Source organism: Petaurus breviceps, unplaced genomic scaffold (genome assembly GCF_028583685.1).
Source record: "Petaurus breviceps papuanus isolate PSGF00001 unplaced genomic scaffold, PetGlider_PUasm1.0 90591, whole genome shotgun sequence".
Classification (NCBI taxonomy): Eukaryota; Metazoa; Chordata; class Mammalia; order Diprotodontia; family Petauridae; genus Petaurus; species Petaurus breviceps.
In genome coordinates, this window is record NW_027187280.1 from 4,573,710 (window position 1) to 4,581,952 (window position 8,243).

An 8,243-nucleotide genomic window follows, 5' to 3' on the forward strand; every position below is an offset into this window, starting at 1 on the left:
AAAGGAACCTCAAGATCAAAAACATTTGACAACTGCTGGATGAGTAAAATACTGGCTTCTTAAAGACAGGGATTGATTTTTGTATATTGTCTTTCTGTCACCAATGCCTACAACATTTCGCATACAGCTGAAACTCAATAAATGCTTATTGAATTACATTTGATGGATTGGTCCCAGGTAAAATTGGGAAGTAAACTAAGACAGTCTATCACAAACTCCCTCTCCTCCCCATCAACTTTGAAGGTCCTTCTCCCTTCTCTTGGTGATCCCAGAATGTCTTTCCCAACTTCTGTTTGTCATGCTGTTCCCCTCTATGCCTGAGATTTGAGACTTTTACTGCAGAGCCTAGGTGGGACTGTTCTTCTGCACTGGCTTGCCTTCTGTTCAAGACTCCACTTTCACTGACACCTAGTTACTTATCTCAGAAACTAATCCAACCAAGGTATTAATAAGACTTGAAGTCTTATTTCCAGGGGTATTTGCATTTCAGAGCAGAATTTCTGAATAAAGGATACTTTCTTTCTTCTTCAGAGTTTCAAATTAAGCTTGATTTCACCAGTTAGGAAATGAAGGCTTCTCTGCCCTTCTTGCTAATGATTTTTATGAGTTTGTTGCTGTGATTCAGTTCTGGTGGTGATAAACCTGCTTCTCCCAACTTGACCATGATGGCCCTGTACAAAACTTCACCAATAAGGAGATGGTGACGTTGCAATCATCATCCCATTGGATCCTCACAACAAGCCTGAGAGGTTTTGTTGTTGCTGTTCAGTCATGTCCCTTGCTTCATGACCCCATTTGGGGTTTTCTTGGCAAAGATGCTGGATTTCCTTCTCCAATTTATTTTACAGATGAGGAAACTGAGGCAAACAGGGTTAAGTGAATTGTCCAGGGTCATCCAACTAGTAATTTTCTGAGGTTGCATATGAACTCAGGAAGAGGAGTCTTCCTGACTCCAGGTCTGGCACTATACACTGTGCCACCTACTTTCCCTGGGAAGTAGGTGTTATTATGCACATTTTACATTGAGGAAACAGGATGAGAGAGGGTACAAAGTTAGCAAGTGTCTAAGCTAGGATTTGAGCTCAAGTAATCCTAATTCCAAATCCAGTGCTCTAGTCACTCACAGTATCCTTATTTTTTCAGATAAGAAAATTGAGGGGCAGCTGGGTGGCACAGTGAGTAAGAGCACCAGCCCTGGAGTCAGGAGGACTCAGGATTGGTTCTAGCCTCAGATACTTAACACCCACACAAAATAACTGGCCGTGTAACCTTGGGCAAGTTACTTAACCCCAACTGCAACAAAAAGAAAAAAGAAAAGACAATTGAGGTGGAGAAAGGTTAAGTGACTTACCCAGGGTCACACAGCTAGTATCTGAGGAAGGATTCAAACTCAGGTCTTCCTGATTCTAAGTGTAGCTCTCTGTCCATTGTGTCACCTAGCTGCCTCAGCAACATAGTCTAGTAGTCTATCCCCAACACATAATCAAAGTCGTTAGTTTAGTTTGGTTAACTGTTGGCATAGCCACTGTGGGGCATTAAGAGGAAGGCTTTGGGGAAGAAGATAATAATATCTTATACATGTTTAAAATTTAGTATGTTTTCATAGTGTTTTCTCTTCTGTTGTTGCATTTTATTCCTCCACCGCCCCCTGAAAAGGAAGCAAGGAAGGTATTACTATTATCCTCATTTACCGGATGAGGAACTAAACCTGAGAAAGAATAAGTGGCTTAGAGGATCCCCCAACGCTTTTGTGGTAGAGGTCAGTGAGGAAGCAGAGGGAGCTTATGCGCTAACTCCTAGGCTCCTTTTTCTCTGACCATTGGATTGCTTCCAGTGATTAAATTCCAAATTTGTCTCCCATTTCAAAGCATCTTTTAGTAGCTATTTCTGCTCATGAAGCCGCAGCATCTTCCCATAGCTGGACGCCTCCTCCTGAAACTCTTCTCAAGCTAAGACTCTGTTCCTTTCCTTGGTTCTTTATGCTGAATTTGGGGTATTTCCTTCTCCTCCAGATTCTTTTAGGAACAAAAGGTTTCTGTTCCACTTCATAACCATGAAGAGAAAACCCACTCCCAGTGTTAAGAAGGGTGTCTCAGTAGGGTGGCGGCTTCTCCTTACCCTTGAGTAAAGGGGCAGACAGACTTTCACTTGTGAAACCAGTTACCAGCCAGTCTCAGGATTTCCTGCCTTGAAATGACTTCTAGAGGTTAGCCACCAGACCTTCTCTTCAGGGAAAAAAAATACATACACATTTTTATGCTCTACTAACAAGGTGTGTGTTAATGCCATTGGAATTCTTTGCTATTTCTATATCCTAGTAAATAGAACCACATAGATTTACAGCTAGAAATGACCTCACAGACCATATAGTCTAGTCTTCATTCCCCTTATTGTACAGATAAAGAAATAGAAGAGGTTAAGTGGCATAGTGGATAGAACTCCAGACCTGGAGTCAAAAAGACCTGAGTTCAAATCCAGCTTCAGACACTTACTAACTGCATGATCTTGGACAAGTCATTTAACCCTGTTTGCCTGAGATTTCTCATCTGTAAAATGAGCCAAAGAAGGAAATGGCAACCTACGATGGTATCTTTGCCAAGAAAATCCTAAATGTGGTCATGAAGAGCCAGATGTGGCTGAAAAATGACTGAACAATAAAAATTCCTTGCCCAGGGTTACACAGGTAGTAAACAATGATGGGGAGGGGATTTGAACCTAGGTCCTCTGACTCCAGATTCAGAGTTATTTCCACTGTACTTCTAGTCTTGAGGTTGATCATAAAGGTTAAGGCCAGAACTGTGCTAGACTTGAGCTGTTACAGGAAACAAAACTTGAGCCAGACTTAATTACATGTGCAGTCAAAGAGGAAGTAAGACTAATGTCCTCCTGATCCTGCAAAGGCTTGGCCAAGGCCACACCAAACAGCCAACATTTGTGAGTGCCCAAATGTACACGAAGATTCCAAGATAAATAAAGTACAGGCCCTGACCTCAAAGGCTGCACACAGGGAAGCAGCAAGAGAGAAGGGAAGAGAGAAAAGAAAGGCAAGACTTCTCAACACCTTAAGGAGCCAGAGTCAAAGATCTTGGTAGAAGAGAGCCTACCTGGTGACAGGGAAAGAGAGATCTGGTCAGAATTCCCCAAATTATATTCTGCAAACATTTGTTATATACCTATGTTACTCAATGCACTGCTAGGCACTATGGATATGTCTTACCTCCATGCTCCAATGGATGGAGAATTTCATTGCTGTGAATACTAACTCCAGGAAAGTATAGTATATCTCTATCTATCTATCTATCTATCTATCTATCTATCTATCTATCTATCTATCTATCTATCTATCTATGTGTGTATGCATATACTCATACACATGTACATATAACATGTGTGTATGCATACATTCACACCCTACGTGTACACATACATGTGCATAGGGGAAATTATACATGTATTTTATGTACACGTGCATGTGTGCGTGTGTATATGCATATATTTGTATCTCGTCTACAGTGCGTATGTGCATGCATATGGATGTATGGTTGCTTCAATACAATGTTAGCTCCTTGAGAGTAAGGGCTCTTTTACTATTGTCTTTGTATTTCCAGCCTTGTACAGTGCCTGTAACATATTAAGTGCTGAAGAAATACTGTTGATTGACTGATTGACATGCATTGATCTGGAGGACAGAGGCAGGGCAAGGCCAGGACTGGGATTCTAACTGAGCTTCCCTGACTCCAATCCCAGTGCTCTGTCTTCCCCTGCCCTGGAAATCCCAGGTATATGGCATTTTAGCACTGGAAGAGACTGTAGAACAAAAAATGTTGTGTGTGGGATGGATCTTAGAGATAATTTTGTCCACATCCCTCATTTTGTATGGAAGGAACTACAAGGGAATGGGATTTTCCCAGAGCTCCCTAGTTTTCCTGTAACTATGCCATTGAGAACCTTGATCTCCTCCATCCCAGCAAAGTCTTCTTTGGACTCTACTGTGTTATTTAGTTCCCTGGTTGTATAGTGTCCCTAACAGATGATTGTACAGCTTCTTATTGAATATTTTGGGGATGGGCAGCTCGATACCTAAAAAGGCAACCTATTTCATTTTTCAATACTTTTAATTATTAGAAAATCTGAAATTGAATGAAAATCTTAGTCCCTAAAATTTCTGCCCTTTGGCCCTGCTTCTGTCCTTTAGATCAACATGTATCAATCAGTTGGTCAAGAATATTTATTTAGCATCTCCTATATGCCAGGTGACTCAGTGGATAGAGATCTAGGTCTGGAGTCAGGAAAACCTGAATTCAAATCCATCATGAGACACTCACTAGCTGTGTCACCCTGGGCAAGTCACTTAACCTCTCTTTACCTTAATCCACTGGAGAAGGAAATGGTAAATCATTCTAGTATCTCTGCCAAGAAAACCCCACAGACTGTGTTTGTGTGTTATGGTCCATGGGGTCACAAAAAATCAGACATGATTGAATGACCAAACAACAATGTGCTAGGCATATGTGCTACACAGTGGGTATATAAAGAAAAAATGAAAGAATTGGGGTGGCCAGGTAGCACAGAGAGTAAGAGCACTGGCCCCAGAGTCAGGATAACCTGGGATCGAATCCAGGCTCAGACACTTAGCACCCACCCAGAAACACCTGGCTGTGTAACCTTGAGCAAGTTACTTAACCCCAATTGCTTTAAAAAAGAAAAAAAAAAAGAAAAAGGAAAGAATCCCAGTTTTCAAGGCACTAATGTTCTTTTGGAGGTTTGGCTCTGTATGCAAACATGTGCACACACACTCACATCACATGTATGTTTATGTATGAATACATGTGTTTGTATGTGCATACACATGTGCACATGCATGGATATGCCTACACACAGAGTATGCCCCCTTCTCTCCTTTGACACTGCCATCACTGTGATGCAGGCCCTCATCACCTCACACCTGGATTATCACAATAACCTGCTGGTGTGTCTTGCTGCATAACATTTTTCCTCACACCAATCCATTCTCCATTCAGCCAGTAAAGTGATTTTCCTAATAGGTAAATCTGACTGACACCAGTAAACTCCAGAGGCTCCCTATTGCCTCTAGGATCAAATACAAAATGCTGTTTGGTATTCAAATTCCTTCATTACCTACTCCCTCCTACCTTTACAGTCTTCTTACACTCTAACCCATCCTCTTCAATCCAGTGACATTGGCCTCCTGACTGTTCCACAAACAAGACACTCCATCTTTTATAAGAGACCCTATCTCAGTTCCAGGCTTTTTCTCTGGCTGTTCCCCATACAGCTGTTCCCCATATGGCTATTCCTCATGCTAATGTTCTACCATCTCAACTCTACCTTTCTGACTTCCTTTAAGTCCCAAATAAAATCTCATCTTCTTCAGGAAGCCTTTTTGAATCCTCCTCTCAATTAGTTTCTTTTTATGTTACATGTGGCTTATTTGCATATTTTTGCATATTGTCTTCTCCATTAAATTGTAAGTTCCTTGAAGACAGCGACTGTCTTTTGCCTCTTTTTGTATTCCCAGCACTTAGCACATAGTAGGGACTTAATGATTATTAACTGACTGAATGACCCTTCTTGGTGGTCCATCCCTGGAAACTCTCTGGTTTATTTATATCCTTTCTAAAATGAGGCAACTAGAATCTTGTTAAATATTCCACATATGGCCTGACCAGGGCAGGGTACAGTGTCTTCCCTTCCTCATTCTGGAAAATATGCTTCTATTTATGAAATGTCATTCATTTTTTTTAGCTGTCACAGCATTGTTTGAGTTCCATTAGGATGCAAGTTTCTTAAAAGCAAGACCCACTCCCCATAACCGTGCCATTTTTGTCTATTTCCAGTGCTCTCCAAGGACTGGCATATAATAAATGATTGGTGAATTGGAATTAATTGATTATTAAATTTAAATGCAACTTGACAATGTCAAAGAACTCATCATTAAAAATGCCATCTACCTCCAGAGAAAGAAGTGATGAGCTAGTTGTTAGTACAGATTGAGACATGTCACTTTTCACTTCATTTTTCTAGCTTTTTTATAACATGACTAATATGGAAATATGTTTGTATGAATTCACATGTACAATGTGTATCATATTGCTTGCTTCTCTTGAGGTGTCTACCCACAGCATGTGAAGACATCTGGTAGAATGGGTAGATGAGAACAATTTGTTCCAATGGCTGTGAAGACAGCTGGAGAACTTGGAGCTTGGTCAGAGATCAAAGACACCAGGGTCATCCACTGCAAACCAGACCATTGCCAATGGCCCTGACTTTTGTCTTGCCACTGGACTTTGATGACTCATGGAAGAGAGAGTGAGACTGGAGACCTTGTGCAACTCTGCCTCCCTTCAGTCCACTTCACCCACATCAACAGCTTGCCTTCTCAATGGGTGGGAAGGAGGTTGGAGGGAGGGAGGGAGAAAATTTGGAACTCAAAATGTAAAAATAAATATGAAAAAAATTAAATGCAACTAAAACACTCCCTTTAAAAAGAATTCCAGAATTGCTAACTATATTCTATGCCAGAGATAGAGAGAGAAGAGTGAGAGTCATCTCTGTCTTTCTGAAGCCTTCCTGGGCATGAAGGAGAACCAAGCAGGTTGTCACACCTCCATGGTGACACAGGGCCAGGTAGGTTGGTAAAGTACTCAGTAGGGAGAATAGTGTACTAGACCTGGAATCAGGAAGATCTGACTTCAAATAATGCCCCAGACTCTTACTAGCTGTGTGACCTTCAGCCAGTCAATTAAACTCAATTTCAGGTTCCTCATCTGTGAAACATGGATGATCATTCTTGTAGCCTTCGTAGAGCAGTTGCAAAGTTGAAATCAGATAGTGGATATAAAAAGCATTGTACAAATATTAGTTGCTATTCTTTTATTTTCCTGCAGAATGTAAGCCCCATGAGAGTAGAGGACTATTTGTTTTTCTATCTTTGCATCTCTGATTCTTAGCACAATGCCCAACATATAATAGGCCTTTAAAAAATACTTTCTGAATTGAATTAAATCGTCTCTGAGTAGACTCCAGCTAGTGTAAGGAGAGAGATAAGTGGGAAGCTGGGAACAGACTCACTAGGGAAAGTTGACTCAATACATACTCATTGGATTGGGCATCAACCACGGCTATCACTTTCTCCACCCTCCATTCCCCACCTCCTTTTCAGCCCCAACCCAACTGATAGTCTTAGATTTCATAAGCCCTGAAAAAGCCAAAACGTGTCTGTCCTTAGATCAAGATGGACAAGCCCCTCTTAAAAGCCATGTGACTATTTATGCTGCCCCCATCCAAATGTGCTGAGAGTGGGCAGTCAGCCAAGGATGTGAATATTAGGAAATCAAAACTAGTGTATTTATTAGAAAAAATAAAAATGAATCAGCAAGGTTATATTATGGGAATTTATGGGATTTTTATGGGATACTTACAAAAGGGCCAGGTCATTTCAATCCCTGAAGACACCATGGTGGAAAATACTAGAGGGGAGTTAGTTATAAAGCCCTCGGAACAAAGCCTCTGTCTAATAGCTCATAGAGATTTGGTAGGGGGTTGGGAGAAATGTCACTAAGAAGGTTTTATTTTTTAATAAATTACATTTTGGATAAAGATACAACATTCAGATAATTCACACTAAACAGAAATTCTAGAAATGTAGTGAATATAGGAAAGCTTTAGCCTCTGCTTGTCTTTCACCAGAGAAAATCCATAAAAATTGCAAGTAGAATCCTTATCTTCTACTGTTTTCTGTGGGTTTCTGTGCCCCTCTCCCCCAATGCCCAGTACAGTGCTTTCCACATAAGTCACAGAGTCATGAAGTTATAGATTTTAGGTCAACAACCTCAGAGGTCATCTAGTCTAATGCCTTCACTGAGGGCCATAAATGGGAAGTGACTTACCCACACTTACACAGTGCATTGCAGTGCTAGGATTTTAATTCAGCTCCTAAGAATCTCTATTCTTTCCATTGTAGCATGCATGACATGACTACATGGCGAGGCTGACAGACTCTGTCGCAATCTTTTATTCTGATACTTCAAACGTCTAGGGTTCCCTGAGGGCAATTTCTTGACCCACCAACATGAAGCACAAGTTCTCTGTGACTTGGTAGATGGTACTGAATTCATTACTGTGACTCCTCCCCCCTCTCCCACCAAAAAAAAGAAAGAGAAGGAAGGAAGGAAGGAAGGAAGGAAGGAAGGAAGGAAGGAAGGAAGGAAGGAAGGAAGGAA

The 8,243-nt window shown here is 41.1% G+C and overlaps 1 long non-coding RNA gene across 1 annotated transcript in view; it reads left to right on the top strand.

Moving 5' to 3' along the window:
* Positions 1-6,512, top strand: part of LOC138142483 (uncharacterized) — a 28,094-nt gene extending 21,582 nt beyond the window's left edge. The window contains exon 2 of the long non-coding RNA XR_011163439.1: positions 6,130-6,512. This is a non-coding gene — a long non-coding RNA (uncharacterized lncRNA). The remainder of the gene's footprint in view (positions 1-6,129) is intronic.
* The last annotated feature ends 1,731 nt before the right edge of the window (positions 6,513-8,243 follow it).